The sequence below is a fragment of the Dermacentor andersoni genome, chromosome 8 (assembly GCF_023375885.2).
Source record: "Dermacentor andersoni chromosome 8, qqDerAnde1_hic_scaffold, whole genome shotgun sequence".
In the NCBI taxonomy this organism is placed as follows: Eukaryota; Metazoa; Arthropoda; class Arachnida; order Ixodida; family Ixodidae; genus Dermacentor; species Dermacentor andersoni.
This window is the reverse complement of record NC_092821.1, coordinates 137,731,340-137,751,197: the sequence shown is the minus strand read 5'-3', so window position 1 is coordinate 137,751,197 and position 19,858 is coordinate 137,731,340. Positions and strand designations below refer to the sequence as shown.

The 19,858-nt window shown below is 43.5% G+C and overlaps 1 long non-coding RNA gene across 1 annotated transcript; it reads left to right on the top strand.

The window, feature by feature from the left end:
- The first annotated feature begins 8,576 nt into the window (after nt 1-8,576).
- Nucleotides 8,577-14,230, top strand: LOC140213020 (uncharacterized). Its single transcript, XR_011889958.1, has 2 exons — nt 8,577-8,958; nt 13,839-14,230. It is a non-coding gene; the product is annotated as an uncharacterized lncRNA (long non-coding RNA).
- Nucleotides 14,231-19,858: the final 5,628 nt, after the last annotated feature.

The window sequence follows — 19,858 nt, the reverse complement described above, 5'->3', positions numbered from 1 at the left end:
TACTGTTGCAGTCGATGGCGTTTTACATTAGAACCCTTATAACACGTTGCTGAGATTTCTTCGCAATTTTCAAGATGCTCTGATTCCGGCTCTGCGATACCGCTTTTCAAGCGGAGCTCATATAGATTTGCTTACATTTTCGCGCCCATTGTCTGATAGCAGTCGCGGCTGGAGTGTAAAGCGCTTCGAACTTTTGAGCCTTTGCAGCCTCGTTGACGCTTCTTCTTTAAACCCCACGACGGGTCATTCTTCTACGTGCAGGAAACGACCAGACGGAATGCCTCCGCCGTCCTCGCCGCAGCTCAGTTCATGTTAGGCCAGGAAGATGGCCTCGAAGGCTATAGTTCTATCGAGCTGATGCACGACCACCCTCGTCTGCTCGAAATGGTGAGCGAAGGCGCTGACGTCACCAAGGCCGACGCCAAGGAGATGATCAGCAGCGCCCTGCTTCGTGTTCGCCTCTTGAGCCTCGACGAGTTTATGAGAATGACCGGCGTCGTCCAGGAGACGGTGGAGTGCCTTGCTGATCCTGGTGCCAGGCGTCAGCTCTCTGACTTGAACCTCGATTGCTGGCTACACATCCGCCGCTTCCTGAAGATAGCGGACGTTCTGCAGCCTCGAGCCGATCTGTGTGAAAAATGTACGAGGGGCTTTTTATCATTATTTTAGTTTGCTGGTGGGGGATGAGTGGTCAGCTCGTCTACTGCATTAGGAGGAATGCGGATATGAATAACTGTCAGCAAAAAATGGTGGATTACAAAAAAGGGTCATTCGGCTGCAACATGAACAGCAGGAAGATTTGTTATAAATTTCTTTAGGTATTGCGGCCATGAATCGTCAGCTTCCCAACGGCTAGCTATTTATGAACCTAAGATTAGTTTTTCTAGATACAACATTTTTATTTCCCAAGATAGTGAATGCCACGGGCGGCCCAAGTGCGAAAGCAAAACTCTTAAGTCTACATAGTCCGCACTAACAAACAGAACAAGTTACAAAGTCTATCCCTCGCTTCAATTATTGCGAATCCAACAAACCTGACAAAGTTTGTGCATCGTAAAGCGTCTGTACTACTTTAGCCTGTCTTTCAATAACACCTGGGAGGACAAAGCAAGCAGTACTTTTTTCTTTTTAGTGTTTCACTGCTTTTTCAATTATATTAATTAAGCTGCTGTTTTGGATTGTCACTGAATTACATAGCTTGCATAATGTTGCTTTTTAAGCCTATTTGCATGTGGATGAAAGAGAAAGACTTTAACAAAAGGCGAAGGTGCCAGCCAAGTTATGCAGGACTTGCTCTTTTATTGGGATGATTCAGACCATATGAACGGAAATAAAAAACAAGAGAAGTAAACGATAAAATTGAGCAAACTAACTTGATGCTTGAGTCTAGTGTAGCCTTTGCAAATAATGCGTTGTGTGTGTGTGTGTGTGTGAGCAGAGGAGAAGTCACATGACAATTTGTGGTTTTCATCTTTAATCTTTAACGAAAGTCATCGACCTAAACGATATAACCCATAGTGGCAAGCCCCATAGCGTTCCGAACATGTTGCTATGATTAGTTTTCCATAATTCCGTTAAGGTTTCGATCCACGGGAGATATGTATAACGTGATGTCATGGTAAAGAAGGTGGTCACATGGCTTGAGAATATTGTGACGTTTTGAGAACATTGTGACATGGGTTTTAAACATAGCGCTTGCAACGGTCTGTGCATAAATATCTAAATAAATAATTGACTAATGAATGCATGTCTATGTACAAATGTGTGTTGTGTGTGTTTGTGCGTGAGCAGAGAAGTCACATGACAAATGTTAGTTTTCATCTTTAATATTTAACGAAAGTCATCGACCTAAATGATATAACCCATACTGGCAAGCCCCATGAGTTCCTGTAAATTAGTAAAATAAATAAATTAATGCTGGCGATATAGACAGCATTTCTATTTTGTACATTAGAGTACGCATGACCAGTTTGCATAAATATTGCTCCCCCACATGTCTTGGTAATAATGCCTCCGTACATTTTCTGAATATTTTCTTGCAGGCTGGAAGTCACCGTCTGCAGAGCAGAGCTTTCAAGCGTTGGAATAGAAGACAGGGCATGTCCCTATGACGTCGACTTACGGCTGAATCAAGAAGTCAATAAAAGATTCAGTCTATGAGTCAATCAATAAATCATGTCTGTTTCCGCAATGGAGAGCAAAGAAGCTTTTGTAAATGCAAATAATCCATATCTGTTAAGAAATAGTAGATTCAGCACTCAGAATAAATCAACGGGTTGTTTTAATGATCATGCAGTGCTGGTGACTTTCGCCTTTCGTAAAATTAAGCTAATAATTTATGGTGCATGGCACCAAGCAATGTTCGGTGTTCACAACCAGTCCAATTTCCTGGTTCGAATATTTTCTAATAATTTCCATCTTTTACTTCCCTTCGCTTCCATAAGCAATATGTTTTCCCTTATTCAATGACTAGTGTAAAAGCGCTGAAGAGATATGGTACTTTTGAAATGACTAGTTTTATAAAACTTGTACAGAATGTGCGCATGTTTCAATGACTACAAACTAAATATCTGAGCACGACATTGCAGAGTTTGAAGGTAAGTTTTGTGAAAGTACCGGGACGTTTTCTATCTATTTAGAATACAAGCTGAATAAGAGTGAAATATTCTGCCAATCACATTGAAAAGAAAACAACTTTACAAGTTAACTGGCCACATTGTTTTTCTTAGCACAGCGAAATATTTATATCAGTGAAGCACATTAAACAAATACCACAAAGTGCAGAGGAGGAACAGCGCTATTGTAGTTTCTTAAATTTTATAATTATGCCACTCAAAGAAACAAGCAGGTATCATTATGAAGACCTTTAAGTAAGTAGGTGGTGTCTGCGCCATACTGAAAGTGACACTGTTAACTAACTATAATGTAGTCTATAGATTGCAGTCTCTTCAAACTAAAGTAATTCTATGCATAGTACGTAGATCCCACATATAAACTGAAATAGCTAAATTTTGCAGCATTAAACTATTTTGATTTTCAATAACGCTCTTTTATGAACGTTTCATTTGGTATTTTTTCTTGTACTAGCATCCATAGCCACTCTTTATCAGAATGACACCAAGAATAATGAACCTGCTTCATACACAAAAAAATAATTCGACTTCTCGCTTACCATTCAATAGTCCCAAAGTGCTGCAACAGTAATATTTACCTAGGCCAATGCGTTGTTTTATTCTGTATGAGTGTTCAGACCATCTGATGTGTTTATCTCCAGAACTCTAGGAGCAATACACACAACTATGTGCTCTTTCATCGCAGTGAGAGCCCCAAAGTAACACCTGGACACGGGCAACTGCTTTAAGAATTCAACGAGAATCTTCATGCAGCGAACTCCCACTGGAGCTGAAGAAACACGCTACAGATTTTAAGAAAAATGCTTAACACGTCTTGGCACCAAATCCAGGGCAAACTGCGCACAAGCACTCACCTAATACGGCCTGGTTATGAGTTACTGCGTGCCAGTTCAGTTTGATTACGTGATGTTGTATAAAATGCAAGTATTCGCTCAAGATTGATTAACCAGAGAGATCGTTATTACGCAAAATGCGATTGCCATCGGTAGCAACTTGTGCTTGTAGTAAATTCTTGTTTTTGTTTTCTTCACGGATAGGAAATAAATGAATGAACATCCGCTGGGCTGCTAAGAAAATACAGGAGTGTTGTGAAAACAGCGTCAGCGCACGCAAATGTGTCCTTTTTATTGTTGCTGGTGCCGCTGGATCTACGTGGAACTACCATATGCCTGGTAATTATTAAGGGTGCATGCGTATTGGTTGCCATTTGTTTTCTAGTTTACGTTTCCGAGGCTCGTGGTCCGCAAAAACGTCACCATCTCTTTCGCGGCTGAAACGCGCAGGGGGTGCTTCACCATGAGCCGAGAATGTGCCGCCGATCAAAGCTTGAGACCCATTTAGGGCGAATTGCCGCCTTCAATGTCTATCGCTCTGACGCATAGCGACAGCAGTCACAGCGAACATGTTGCAGTTCATCAGGGGCATTACATTCATAGCACATGGGCCAGTCCCTCAGTTGAATCTTGCGCTTGCAGTTCGCGTAGGTCACGCTGTGTCTGATACTGTGTAGGCAATTTCGGTCTTGTTTATATAGAGGCGTCGCGGCAGGTAAAACGCACACGACGGATCAATTTTGTGTGAGTGTCCGTACTGATGGCCAGCATCTCTCCACAGCGATCGCGAGAAACGCCAAGCGTGTGCAGATACCAGTGTCGGCGCATCTTTTCTCGATAAAGGTATCTGGACCATTTCTGTCGAAGTGGCGTGTCCAACTTCGTCAGCATGGTTAGCGTGGACGTTGCCACGTATTCTGCAGGGGACTGGTAACCACTTCAGCGCAACTCTCTGATACAGATCGCAGGCTGTATTGCATAAGCGTCTGATGTCCATGATGAGTTGCTCCTACCATTCTCTCAGAAGTGAAATGAATGTACTTTAGGAAAACAGAATGTTCAATTTACTAAAATCTCGATGTTCATTGTCTATTCCTTGCAATCACTGCACAGTAATGGCAAAAGTAGGTCGCGTCCTCGAGCGCGTACGCCTTGACTGAAGGGGATATTCTCTACAGCAAAATATCTCAGTGCCAGGCCTGGAGTGTTTCTCTTGCTATAGAAACCCGCCAATTGACCAGAATTAACCACAAAGAATATTTCCATGATGGCTCCCTTGGCATAGAACGACTTTGATAACATAACTCTCTAAGAGAAAGCTCAGCACCACAGGACCGCTTTATAACGCAAGCGGATGACCGGGCACTATGGCAGCAAAGCACACACGAATTCGAAGAAACTCCTGCTGCAGAAGCACTGGAATCGATAGTCGTCTGCTTTCCAGAAGGTTTCCTTCACTTGATGTGTTTTTCGGTAGGCCGAGACACACCTTCAAAGCTTTTGCTTCTGTACGAGTGAGGGCTTTTATGATGGTTCGGGAAATTCCATGTAGCATAATAATTCTGTATCGTAGAATACTTTCACAGAGAGTCGCATACATGCGTAGCAGCGCATTTGCCGAGCAGCCCCTGTGTTGCTTGATGGCATACAGAAAATGCTCGCGTATGACCCGATTTTTTTTTAATATACCGAGATGGTGTGTCCACATCTTTATTCTGTCGACTGTCACGCCCAGAAATTTGTAACTTGAGGCATACCGCAGGCAAGAGTGCCAATCTTTAACCTGTAGCGCGAGACATCACGTCTAGCGAAAACCATAGCGGCACAGTTTCTCTTGACATCGTTAGACTTCAAGCGAATAGAAAATTTTCAATAGAATTGATAGTTTTCTGCAATCTTGCTCGTAGCACACTTCTGTTGCGACCACTGCTCCATATGCACATGTCATCTATATATCAAAAGATATTAACCGATGTGGGAATGCACTTCTCCTGTCCAGCGAGAGAGGTGCTAAATAAGGTCCGACCTAAAGAACGGGCCTGGGCAACTTCTCGATGCACCGTGCTAGTAGCTGTGTCACCTTCTTTTGCAGACATGTAGATTGAGAGGCCAGTGAGGTTGTCTCATATACAGCGGTAGATAAGACCACTAACCCGAACGGACTTGAGATCTTACGAGATAACCTGTATTTCTGACTCGCCTTATGTCGAGAAATACGCCGATAGTTATGTTGCATACAGATTTGTTGAATTTTACGCAGTTGACAAGGCTAATTAAGTTGTCTATGCTGCCTGACCCCTTTCTCAACCATGGCATTTGCGGAGGGTAGACATTCAGGTTCACCAAAACCAGTCGAGGCACGCCAATACTATCGTCCCCATAAGCTTTCCGACGCAAATGAGAAGAGCTATTGTACGACAGGAGTTTATGTCGGTTGGAGATTTGCTAGGCGTGAGGATAGGGATAGCACGAGTTCATTTCCATCAAGGTTTAAGGCGGCTCCTCTCCCAGCTAGCATTGAATGTAGTAACAAGGCACATCTTTGTCTTGTCGCCTAAATGTGATAACTCGGCGTAGCTGACGGAGTCAGGGCCAGGGGATGGCGCCTTGATCAAGAATGCGAAGGCGCCAAGCAGCATCAAGATCGAAAAAGGTTCCTCTGCTACTATAGTGGTCACTATAGCTGAAACCTCCTGTGCGGTTTGGGTCAAAGTTGCGAGGGCCGCTGCATCGTTGATCTTAGAGCAGAAAGTATCCGCCACGTCCAACTCGCTGCTGTTATAGGGTAGCGCAACGGGACCTAAAGGATGCAATTGAGTCGGCGGTGTTTCCAGGCCGCGAACATTGCTCCACATTCTTGACAGCGGTTCTGCGGGATTTCGGCAGCTGTCATTATGAAAAAATAAAAAAAATGGTTACGGCGGTGTAAAACTGACGAAGTAGTAACCGGCGAAAGTGACAATATGGATCAAATGGAAAGTGTCCACAATTGCTTCGAGGCATCCGGTACTCTCCATTAACGTCACACCAGCTGTAACGTAAGTGCGTAGGCCATAACGCAACACGTTGAAGAGACAATAAAGCTCGAAAGAACTTAGGGGCAGGACCCAAACGTGGGTTAAGGAAAAGAAGCAAAGAACTATTGTTACATCTTTTTCTTTTTCATTCAGATGTAGAATTTATATGTCCTGTATTGGCGTGGCTCGCACTACGCGGATAGCTAACTATAACTACTGAACAAGTCTGAGTTATGGCGCATGCAGGGACATCATGAAATGTCGTCTGCTTCGCGCTGCGGGCGTAGCATGACATGGGCGCTAATAATTTTAACGATTTTGATTTCTGGAGCTTCCAACAGTGCACGACATTTTTTAACCAATATATCTTTTATTAAAGAGGACGGCGAAATTGTACGCAAAGAGCATGGTTCTCGCTAACAGCATGAAAGGCAAAGGGTAACAGGACCAACAGCTTGAGAGAATGTGCGGGGTCACGTTGATGGAAATCAAATTAACATGATTTATATTTATGGAATGCACCACGCTGTTCGCTGTATAAGTAGAAATATATATATATATATATATATATATATATATATATATATATATATATATATATATACTACATTTGTATTGCCAAGACTCACTGCCAGGCCTCGCCACTTACTGGTTTTTGCTTTGTGTATCAATTTCAAATTCTCATTCCTACTTCAATTAAATCTTAAATGTAGATGTATCAATGTTTGCCGCAAGGTTATAATTAAAAACTTGACGCACTTTCTAAAGACAGGTTAGTCTCCTGCCAAAAGGTGGATACAATAAACTGTTGCTCTTGAAAGGGACACTCACCAGGCCCCATAGCAAATTTTGGTTATACGCTGCAAGTTAGTACGTGCCCTCTGGGGAGCGTTCTGCCGCAAGAATTTTTTTTCAGCTCGGTTGAGTATTAGGCGAAATAGAAACATTTAACTTTCCCCTAACCCATGATTCCTGTAGGCGAGCGTCACCGCCAACATTGACACTCTCACCACTTTTTTCTATAAGTGACATTGCATTACAGTGACATTGCATCCTCCCCTCATTGCCACCCATATGTGGCATTCGCGTGCGTGAAAGTGGACGCACGCCGCCCCTTCCACTTTCCCGCCTCCTCTCTTCACAACTAGGTTGCCCTATAGAGCACGAGCCATTTCCCTCATCGCGTTCCCTTGCCTCCCATCCTTCAAGCTACACCAAAGTCGTCCCACTGGCGTGCCACGAAAACGGCCGACAGAGCCAATGGCAGCTATTCAGTTTAATATATCAGGAAATCAAAGGAGTCATCAAATATATAGCGTTTATTTTTATTAGAATGTTTGTGCGTGCTATAGATTTTTACCAGCCACAAAATATTGGCAAGTTTTAAGCCCAGACTTTGTGTTTTCTTGCACAAAAGGCAAGCGCGTTAACAAATGCCACTTTCTGTGTTATATCCACACTATAAACGTTGGTTTGCGGAAACTTTCAACCGTAGAGTGCTTGCCAAAAAATACAGCGGTTTAAAGGGGCTCTACGCCTGCGACCACCCGCCCGGTGAAGCTAAGTTCACGTAAAGTTTGGTAGGCAAAAGGTGGCTTAGGATTGACCACGATCAGTTTAATGCTCTCGCCGGTCTTTCCAGCTGTGGTGAAGCATCCTTAAAGACGTTTTCTTTCATTATTCTTGCGGTGCTATATTTGTACAAAAACCCCTCGCAAGGGTTACTGGCACACCATCAAGGCTAAGTACTTAGTAGCCATCACTGCCACCTGTGCATATGCGAACTGTAGATATCTCACACGTAAAAAAAAAGTCGGTGAAGGCAGACACGGTACGATGCGAAGGAAAATGTTCTTGCCGAAAATACGCATTGCAAAGCCGCCAAAGAGAATTGTCTCGAGTTCGCATGAATATTCGCTATCTATACGTAGAGAACAATGCACTCACACTTCATGATCATTAAAACCCTCGTATAGTCTCTCTTTGTGCCTTCAGTTCTCGAAAAGCTATGCATTTGGGAATCCTTTCTTTACAGGCATTATCCTTCACGAACTATTCTAAGTACAATAGCCTAAGCGGTCCAGCCCAGGAATTCAAAACTATCTCCAATCCACAAAATGAATATTAAAATGAGGGTTCAATCGCGGGCGATGCAAGCAAAAGCATGCTTCGAAAGAGGAGGAAGGACAAAAACGTAAGATTTTTTTTTTATTATCGATTGCGTAGCATTGTCTAGCGAAGTATTCAAGGTAATCTTCCTGCAGGCTCTGACACTAGTTCTTGTGTGTACGAAAGCTATGGCAAAGATTCACGCGTGGAACATCTTGGTCATTTTGACCGTATTGACCCTTCTGTCCACAGCTCAACAAGGAGTCGATGCAGTTAAGCTTGAATGTTCCCGTGGGGGACAGCGAGGAGTAGCACCTGCCGGCGGGCAACGGAAACCTCGAGGAGCTAGCACTAGGCGCATATGGCGTACGTATTTTTTGTTCTCGTATTTACCGACATAACCATTGCGAAACACGCTGCCCATAGCTTGACTTGTAATCTTGTTTCATAAAGTCGAGACACTTTCTTTATTGCAAATCCGTGAACTCGCCAAGTGGCCGTCCTCTATTTCACGTAAGGCGGATTGAGGAGGCGATTATGGTCAATCGCAAAACGGCATGCGCCGGAACGCTGATTTGCGTTGCTGCTTCTAACCTAAGCAGTCAACTGTATATATTTAGCAGTGAAGCTGCTAGCCTCTAATTGGTCGACATTTTTCGAGTCCGCGTCGGTCAGCAAAGGTGAGGGCCGATCTCAGCGGCAGTGCTGGGACAGGAACGGTGGTTGGTTCGCCCCGTAATTCCCAGGCTTCATGCACTCAGCGAGGTGAAGCGAACGGTGCATGCATTCTTTGGAATCACGCACACAACATACAAAACAGCCATACGATTCGCCGAAAAACAAGCACGAAACAATCAACCGAGCCACGTAGTTTGTGATAAGGCGCTCCGGATAACAATGCGGGGCACGTATTGCTCCTCGCGTATGTTTTCCGGTAACGATTGCTGATGCGCAAGCTGCTGCGCCGACGGAAGGTTGCGACGTGGTGAGTGACGTCACTAGCCTTTCGCACGTAAAAGAACAAGCCTAACAACTGGCTTCAATGTTGTGGCAGCACCGCCATGTGCGGAAGCGTGCTTAAAAATTACCATTATTCAATTACAGCCATTACTATCCATTGCCATTACTAGCATTACTCTTAAACAATAAAGGAGTGCATATAGGGGGGGGGGGGGCTAAGCAGTTGTAGTGGTGGTTTTCAAAAGCGTCGATGTACATCCGCTTTCGCAGGGTCGGGATAGCTACGGATCTCCAGAGTAGAATAGCTAGGGATGCGCCGCACTAGCCCTTACGTAACGCAAGATGAGAAGCGCGATCATTTAGCTCGTGAACAAGCAAACATGGAGCCACTATAAGATAGTGTGCACCACGATAATTCTCCTTAAATGAACTTGAGCCGTAGTTTATAACTCTTTTAAACAAGATTTTTGAAATGTTTCATAGCCATTTTCAGTTGCGTCCGTATGTGAAGGACTCGAAACAAATTAACAGAAGCAACTACACGTGGTGCCTCATTTTAAACGGGAACTTCCGAGATTTGCGCAGGGCGCCTGAAAGGCATATCGAACAATGAAAATAACTCTGGGAGCCTGCTCACCACCCTGTGACACCATGGAGACGAGTGCGAGCAATTTTTAGACTTGGAGAAAATTGTTGAAGGGTAATTTTGTGATATAAATTGAACCATACGCAGCGTAACTGCACTGTTTTTGCTTGTATAGAAAGTAAAAGAATTGGCTACTGTGCAAAAACCAATACCCTCAATAAATCGCACATCAGGGGAGGTATTGTGTAGGAGTCCACCTAGTCGACTGTCCAGTTCCGCCGCTGCTGATTGGCTGGGGCCGCTCGTCTCCTCCTCGCTCGTACAGCTGCATCCATTCAGCAGCGGCCGAAATGGACAGTCCACTAGGTGACCTCTTACAGAATACCCCCCCCCCCCCTCCCAGTTCTTTAGCTTACCACCTTGATATTTCGCTCAGAAAAGTAGGAATTTTCATCACAGGTGGTTTACGATTGCAAAATACATCTAGACAGGCACAGGATACATGAAGGAAAGTAGCATTCTTTTATTGTTTAGAAATATAATACTACATTCTCAAGCGTAACACCAGCAGGTTTGGTAATAAAGCTGCGATCGAAAGTGCATTGTTGGGCCGTTCCTTCACCCACTCGTTTTTGGTTTCTGTATAAGTAATAGAAAGGTGATCTTGACGCACTACCGTAATGCTCAATTTGTAGATAGATCTCCTGTATTCCGTTTATTTTATCACTTACGTTATGGAAACACTTATTATCTTTTTTTGTAACTTTCTATGCTGTGCACGCATTCCAGTTTCTTAACGCTATACCAGCTTCCATCCGGTTCGCGTTAAATATAACGCGAGATTTAGCCGTCGGAAGCGTCTGTATCAAATTTTACATCGCCGAGCCGCGACGGATGTTTCATACGTTAGAAATCGTCTGCTGTGCTCTCGGCTGAGAGCGGCAGTATTGTAAAATGAAATAAATAAATCAAATGAAGACATTTTTTTTGTATCTGTAACTTTTCCACATCATATCTATCGTAATGCCTGGCGCATACGTATAGTTATGGCTAGATTATTCACGCATTCCTTGTTTGTCAGCACTTCCAAACCTGTTCTTTGAAAGTATTTTGGAAATAAACCCGTTTTTCTCAAATGGCATTGACCTTCACCGTTCGTTATTAAGATAATGTGCTCGCAGGGAATGAACATGGATAAAACAATTTTCAGCTTTTCGTTCGATGCATATACCGTAATATACGTTTGAAGGAGTCTAGGCACAAAAAAAATACTTAACGATATAATGCCTATCATGCGTGGTAATCAAGACTGAAGAAATATATCCTTGGACAGAGATGTTGCGAGGCTTCGTTTCTGGAGAGGATCCTTGAATAAATTCGTGCGTTTAGAGAAGCTTCGACGACCACTACCCTTGGGCGCTGAGACATTACCGCTCCGTCAATGACCACTGGGCTTTATTGATTTTTGCTTTCGCAGTAATGATCACCCCATCGAAGGTTCCCGATCCTCTAACTTCTAGGACGTTGCTTATGTGTTTCATAAGCTTCTTTCATAAGGATTTCAGAGGACGTTGCTTACATGTTTCATTTCTTCTAGGTCGTTCTTTATGTGTTTAATTCACACTGTCGTTAAAAGATGACCCGGGTGCGCAGGGGACACTGTCTGTCTGTCTGTCTGTCTGTCTGTCTGTCCGTCCGTCCGTCCGTCCGTCCGTCCGTCCGTCCGTCCGTCCGTCCGTCTGTCTGTCTGTCTGTCTGTCTGTCTGTCTGTCTGTCTGTCTGTCTGCCTGCCTGCCTGTCTGTCTGTCTGTCTGTCTGTCTGTCTGTCTGTCTGTCTGTCTGTCTGTCTGTCTGTCTGTCTGTCTGTCTGTCTGTCTGTCTGTCTGTCTGTCTGTCTGTCTGTCAGCACTACAATAAGTACCCAACAGTGCGATTGTAAGGATTTTTTACTTTTCCCTAAATAGCAGTGATTTCGTGAATGGGGCTTCCATTTGTCAGGTTATTCACCAAGAGTGCTGAATGAGGCACACGAGCTGCCGATGATCACAGACCGCGTCCAGCACACATCTAGGAAACTTCCTTTATTAGTCCTAGAAAGTCTTAGAATAAATTCTGTAGTACGCAGGCACCCGTAATGACACTAAATGTTTTTATGTACGTGCTTTTTAAGGACCAGTGGCCAATATTTGCCTAACGGGAAGTTCATGCTTGTAGACGGGGCGTGCAATGTGCTCTGCGGCAGTGTTTGCTAGAACAAATGTTGAAATATAAAGGAAATCCCTGCACAATATATCTTATAATTACAACTGGAACACGCTGCTTATTTCAGAAAGTTTGAGCTGGAATACCAGAACGGAACACAACCCAAGAATACGCATAGAAACGCAATAGGCGCAACGTGCTGCACCTATAATAATTATATCTGTAGTCGTGTGTATTGCCTTTTTCTTCCATTCGCATTGTAACTACATGCGGTAATCATGAAGTTACAGCTTCTCAAAACCTTCAACCCGACAATTTCCTTAATTTCAACTCAACAGGTTGCGCCTTCATTGACCCTAAGCTTAACGATCAAGTGTAGTTGCGGGAAACAAAACAAACTTGGGGGAAGAAACTAACAATATCTGTTAAGAAATGGTAGATTCAGCACTCCGAATAAATCAATGGGTTGTTTTATTGATCATGCAGTGCTGGTGACTTTCGCCTTTCGTAAAGTTAAGCTAATAATTTATGGTGCATGGCACCAAGCAATGTTCTGAAGCAGCCCAATTGCCTGGTTTAAATATTTTCTAATTATTTGCATCCTTGACATACCTTGGCTTCCATACACAAAATGTTTTCCCTTATTCAATGACTAGTGTAAAAGCTCTAAAGAGACATCGTACTCTTGAAATGACTGGTTTTATTTAACTTGTCAAGAATGTGCGCATATTTAATTGTTTACAAACTACATATTTGAGCACGGCACTGCATAACTTGAAGGTAAGTTTTGTGAAAGTACAGGGACATTTTCTAGCTATTTAGAATACAAGCTGAATAAGAGTGAAATATTCTGCCAATCACATTGAAAAGAAAACAACTTTACAAGTAAACTGGCCACATTGTTTTTCTTAGCACAGCGAAATATTTACATCAGTAAAGCATATTATACAAACACGACAAAGTGCAGAGTATGAACAGTGCTACTGTAGTTTCTTAAAGATTAATTATGCCACTCAAAGAAACAAGCAGGTATCATTATGAAGACCTTTAAGTAAGTAGGTGGTGTCTGCGCCATACTGAAAGTGACACTGTTAACTAACTATAATGTAGTCTATAGATTGCAGTCTCTTCAAACTAAAGTAATTCTATGCATAGTACGTAGATCCCACATATAAACTGAAATAGCTAAATTTTGCAGCATTAAACTATTTTGATTTTCAATAACGCTCTTTTATGAACGTTTCATTTGGTATTTTTTCTTGTACTAGCATCCATAGCCACTCTTTATCAGAATAACAGCAAGAAATAAGAACCTGCTTTACACTCAAAAAATAATTCGACTTCTCGCTTACCCTTCAATGGTCTCAAAGGGCTGCAAAAGTAATATTTACCTTGGCCAATGCGTTGTTTTATTCTGTATGCGTGTTCGGACTATCTGATGTGTTTATCTTCAGAACTTTCGGAGCAATACAAACAACTATGTGCTCTCTCATCGCAGTTAGAGCCCCAAAATAACACCTGGACACGGACAACAGCTTTGAGAAGAATTCAACGAGAATCTTCGTGCAGCGAACTCCCACTGGAGCTGAAGAAACACGCTACAGATTTTAAGAAGAATGTTTCACACGTCTTGGCACCCAGTCCAGGGAATACTACGCAGAAGAGCTCACCTAATACTGCCTAGTTATGAGTTATTGCCTGCCAGTTCAGTTTGTTTACATGATGTTGTATAAAATGCAAGTATTCGTTCAAGATTGTTTAACCAGAGAAATTGTTATTACGCAAAATGCGATTGCCATCGGTAGCAACTTGTGCTTGTTGTAAATTTTTGTTTCTATTTTCTTTACGGATATGAAATAAACCAATGAGCATCCACAGGGCCGCTCAGAAGATACAGGAGTGTTGTGAAAACAGCGTCAGCGCACGCAAATGTGTCCTTTTTATTGTTGCTGGTGCCATTGGATCTACGTGGAACTACGATATGCCCGGTAAATATTAAGGGTGCGTGCGTATCGGTTGCCATTTGTTTTCTAGTTTTTGTGTCCAAGGCTTGTGGTCCGCAAGAACGTCACCAGCTCTTTCGCGGCTGAAACGCGCAGGGGGTGCTTCACCATGAGCCTAGAATGCGCCGCCGTTTAAAGCTTGAGACCCATTTAGGGCGAATTGCCGCCTTCAATGTCTATCGCTCTGACGCATAGCGACAGCAGTCACAGCGAACATGTTGCAGTTAATCAGGGGCATTACATTCATAGCACATGGGCCAGTCCCTCAGTTGAATCTTGCGCTTGCAGTTCGCGTAGGTCACGCTGTGTCTGATACTGTGTAGGCAATTTCGGTCTTGTTTATATAGAGGCGTCGCGGCAGGTAAAACGCACACGACGGATCAATTTTGTGTGAGTGTCCGTACTGATGGCCAGCATCTCTCCACAGCGATCGCGAGAAACGCCAAGCGTGTGCAGATACCAGTGTCGGCGCATCTTTTCTCGATAAAGGTATCTGGACCATTTCTGTCGAAGAGGCGTGTACAACTTCGTCAGCATGGTTAGCGTGGACGTTGCCACGTATTCCGCAGTGGACTGGTAACCACTTCAGCACAACTCTGTGATACAGATCGCAGGCTGTGTTGCATAGGCGTCTGATGTCCATGACGAGTTGCTCCTACCATGCTCACCATACTCACAGAAGTCAAATGGATGTAGTTTAGGAAGTCACAAGGTTCAATTTACTGAAAACTCGATGTCAGTTGCCTATTCCTTGCAATCACTGCACAGTAATGGCAAAAGGAGGTCGCGTCCTCGAGCGTGTACGCCTTGACTGAAGGGGATATTCTCCACAGCAAAATATGTCAGCGCCAGACCTGGAGTGTTTCACTTGCTATAGAACCCCGCCAATTGACCAGACTTAACCACGAAGAGAATTTCCATGGTGGCTCCCTTGGCATAGAACGACTTTGAAAACTCTCAAAGAGCAAGCTCCGCACCACAGGAGCGCTGTATGACGCAAGCGAATGACCGGGCACTGTGGCAGCAAAGCACACACGGATTCGAAGAAATTCCTGCTGCAGAAGCACTGGAACCGATAATCGTCTGCTTTCCACAAGGTTTCCTTCACTTGATGTGTTTTTCGGTAGGCCGAGGCACACCTTCAAAGCTTTTGCTTGTGTACCAGTGAGGGCTTTTATGATGGGTGGGGAAATTCCCTCTAGCATAAGAAGTCTGAATCGTAGAACACTTTCACAGAGAGTCGCATACATGCCTAGCAGTACATTTACGAAGCAGCCCCCTGTGTTGCTTGATAGCATACGGAAAATGCTCGCGTATGACCCGATTTCTCTTTTAATATTGCGAAATGGTGTGTCCACATCATTAGTCTGTCGACTGTTATGCCTAGAAATGTGTGGCTTGAGGCATACCACATGCAAAATTGCGCAATCTTTAACGAGTAGCGCGAGACATCACGTCTAGCGAAAAGAGTGGTGGCACACTTTCTTTTGACATCGTTAGAACTCGAGCGAATAGAAAATTTTCAATAGAATTGATGGTTTTCTGCAATCTTGGTAGTAGGACACGTCTGTTGTGAGCACTGCTCCACATGTACATGTCATCCACATATCAAGAGATATTAACCGATGTGGGAATGCACTTCTCCCGTCCATTAAGAGAGATGCTAAATAAGGTCGGACCTAAAGCACGGGCCTGGGGAACTTCTCGATGCACTGTGTGAGTAGCTGTGTCGCCTTCTTTTGCGGACATGTAGACTGAGAGGTCAGGGAGGTAGTCTGATATACAGCGGTACATAAGACCACTAACCCGAACGGACTTTGATCTTATGAGATAACCTCTATTTGTGAGTCACGTTATCGAACGCTCCCTTGATGTCGAGAAATACGCCGATAGTTAGTTTGCATACAGCTTTGTTGAGTTTTACGCAGTTGACAAGGCTAATTAAGTTATCTATGCTGCTGTGCCCCTTTCTCAACCATGGCATTTGCGGAGGGGAGACATTCATGTTCATCAGCAACCAGTCGAGGCGCGTCAATGCCATCGTCTCCATATAAGCTTTCCGATGCAAATGAGAAGAGCTATCGGACGACTGGAGTTTATATCGGTTGGAGATTTGCCAGGCTTGAGGATAGGGATAGCACTAGTTCATTTCCATCAAGGTTAAAGGCTTGATGGCTTAAAGGCTCCCAGCTTGCGATAAATGTGTTAACAAGGCACGTATTTGTCTTGTCGCCTAAATGTGATAACTCGGCGTAGCTGCCGCAGTCAGGGTCAGGAGATGTCGCCAAGATCAAGAATGCGAAGGCAATAAACAGCATCACGATAGAACAAGGTTCCTCTGCTGCGATAGTGTCACCATCGCTGAAACCTCCTTTGCTGTTTCGGACAAAGTTGCGAGGGCCGCTGCATCAGTGATCTTAAGGCAGAAAGTATCCGCCACGTCCAACTCGCTGCTGTTATGGGATAACGCAACAGGACTTAAGGGATGCAATTGAGTCTGCGGTGTTTTCAGGCCGAGCATATTGCTCCATATTCTCGACAGCAGTTTTGCGGGATTCCGGCAGCCGTCATTATGAAAAAAAAATAAAGTCTGGTTACGGCGGTGCAAAACTAACGAAATAGTATTCGGCGAATGTGACAATATGGCTCATGCAAATTCAAAGTGTCCACAATTGCATCGAGAGTAACCAGTATTCTCCACTAACGTCACATCGGCTATAACGTAAGTGCGTAGGCCATACCTCAAATAACACGTTGAATAGACAATAAAGCTCGAATGAAAGCTATCGTCGAAAGAACTTATAGGCGCAGGACCCAAACGTGTGTTAAGGAAAAGAAGCAAGGAACTATTGTTACATCTCTTTCGTTTTTATTCAGATGTAGAATATATATGTCCTGTATTGCCGTGGCACGTACTACGCGGATAACTATAACTACTGAACGAGTCTGAGCTATACCGCATGCAGGGAGATCAATAAGTGTCTTCTGCTTCGCGCTGCGGGCGTAGCACGACATGGAAGCGAATAATTTTAGCGATTTTGATTTCTGGAGCTTCTAAATAGTGCTCGGCATTCTTTAACCAATATATCTTTTATTAGAGGGGACGGCGAAATTCTACGCAGAGAGCATGATTCTCGCTAACAGCCTAGCACGAATGAAACGCACAGGTAGAGAGAACTGACAACTTGTCGGAATGTGATTTGTGACGTTGATGGAAATCAAATAACCATGATGTATAGGTATAGAATGCACCACGCTGTTCGCCAGTTAAGGAGAAATTATATATATATATATATATATATATATATATAAACGAGAAGGGGTTAACCGAGGGTTCCGATTTTTATTAGTCATATCATAAGAAGCCAACAAACAATGACACCAAGGACAACACAGGGGAAATTACTTGTGCTTAATAAATAAAATAAAAAAATGATAAATTAATGGAAATTAAAGTGGATGAAAAAACAACTTGCCGCAGATGGAAACCGAACCCACAACGCTCACACACGAAATGCGAAGGTTGTGGGTTCGGTTCCCACCTGCGGCAAGTTGTTTTTTCATCCACTTTAATTTCCATTAATTTATCATCTCTTTATTTCATTTATTAAGCACAAGTAATTCCCCCTATGTTGTCCTTGGTGTCATTGTTTGTTGCCCCCCCCCCTTCTTATGATATATATATATATATATACTACATTCCAAATGGAAAGGTTTTCGCCGCCAATCCTCGCCACTCGCCACTTACTGATTTTTGAGACTTTGTGTGCCAATAATTCAAACTTCGATGTAGATCTATGGATGGTTGCCGCGAGGTTATATTTAAAAAGTTGATATACTTTCTAATGACAGGTTGGTCTCCTGCCGAAACGTGGATACAATAAACTTTTGCTCTTTAAAGTGCTCTATAAAGGGACCCTCACCAGGACACGTAGCAAATTTTGGTTATACGCCGCAAGTTATTACGTGCCCTCTGGGGAGCGTTCTGCAGCAAGAATATTTTTTTTTTTTCAGATCGGTTGAGTATTAGCCGAAATAGAAACATTTACCTTGCCCCTAACCCATGATTTCTGCAGGCGAGCGTCACCGCCAACATCGACACTCTCTCCACTTTCGTCTATAAGTGACATTGCGTTACAGTGACATGGCACCCACTCCTAATTGCCACCCATATCTGGCCTTCGCGTACGTGAAAGCGGAGGAACAACGCCCCTTCCACTTTCCCGCCTCCTCTCTTCACAACTAGGTTCCCCCGAGCATAAGCCATTTCCCTCAGCGCGTTCCCTTGCGTTCCATCCTTCAAGCTACACGATCGTCGTCCCAATGGCCTACCACGAAAACGGCGCGACAGAGCCAATGAGAGCTATTCAATTTAATATCTCAGGAAATCGACGGAGTCATCAAATATATAGCGTTTCTTTTATTAGAAGGTGTGCGCGTTCTATAGATTTTTACCAGCCACAAAATATTTGCAAGTTTTAAGCCGAGATTTCGTGTTTTCTTGCACAAAAGGCATGCGCGTTAACGAATGCCACTTTCTGTGTTATATCTGTGTTTTATCCGCACGATATAAACGTTGGTTTGTGGAAACTTTCAACCGGGGAGTGCTTGCCAAAAAATACCGCGGTTTAAAGCGGCTATACGCCTGCGACCGCCCGCCCGGTGAAGCTAAGTTCACGTAAAGTTCGGTATGCAAAAGGTAGTTTAGAATTGACCACGACCAATTTAATGCTCTCACTGGTCTTTCCCGCTCTGGTGAAGCACTATTAAAGACGTTTTCGTTCTTTTTCTGCGGTGATATATTTGTATCGAAACCCCTCAAAAGGGTTACTGGCACACCATCAAAGCTAAATACTTAGAGGCCATCACTGCCACCTGAGCATATGCGAAGTGTAGATTTCTCACATGTGAAAAAAGAAAGTTGCTGAAGGCAAACAAGGTACGATGCAAAGGAAAATGTTCTTGTCGAAAATACGTATTGCAAAGCCACAAAGGAGAATTGTCTCGAGTTTGTATGAATTTTCGGGATCTATACGTACAGAACAATGCACTCACACGTCATGATCACTAAAGCCATCGTATAGTTTCTTTTTGTGCCTTCATCTCTGGAAAGCTGTGCATTTGGGAATCCTTTCTTTACAGCATTGTTCTCTTTCATGAAATATTCTAAGTACAATAGCCTAAGTGGTCCAGGCCAGGAATTCAAAACTATCTCCATTCTAGAAAATGAATATTAAAATAAGAGGCATTCGGTGCTGGACTATGCATGCGAAATCATGCTTCGAAACGAGGAGGAAAGTAAAAGACGTAGGATTTTTCTTTTATTATCTATTGGCCAGCATTGTCTAACAGAATATTTAAGGTAACCTTCCTGCAGGATCCGACACTTGTTCTTGTGTGTACGAAAGCTATGGCGAAGATTTACGCGTGGAACATCTTGGTAATTTTGACCGTATTGGCCATTCTGTGTGCTGCTCGACAAGGAGTCGATGCATTGAAGCCTCGACGTTCAACT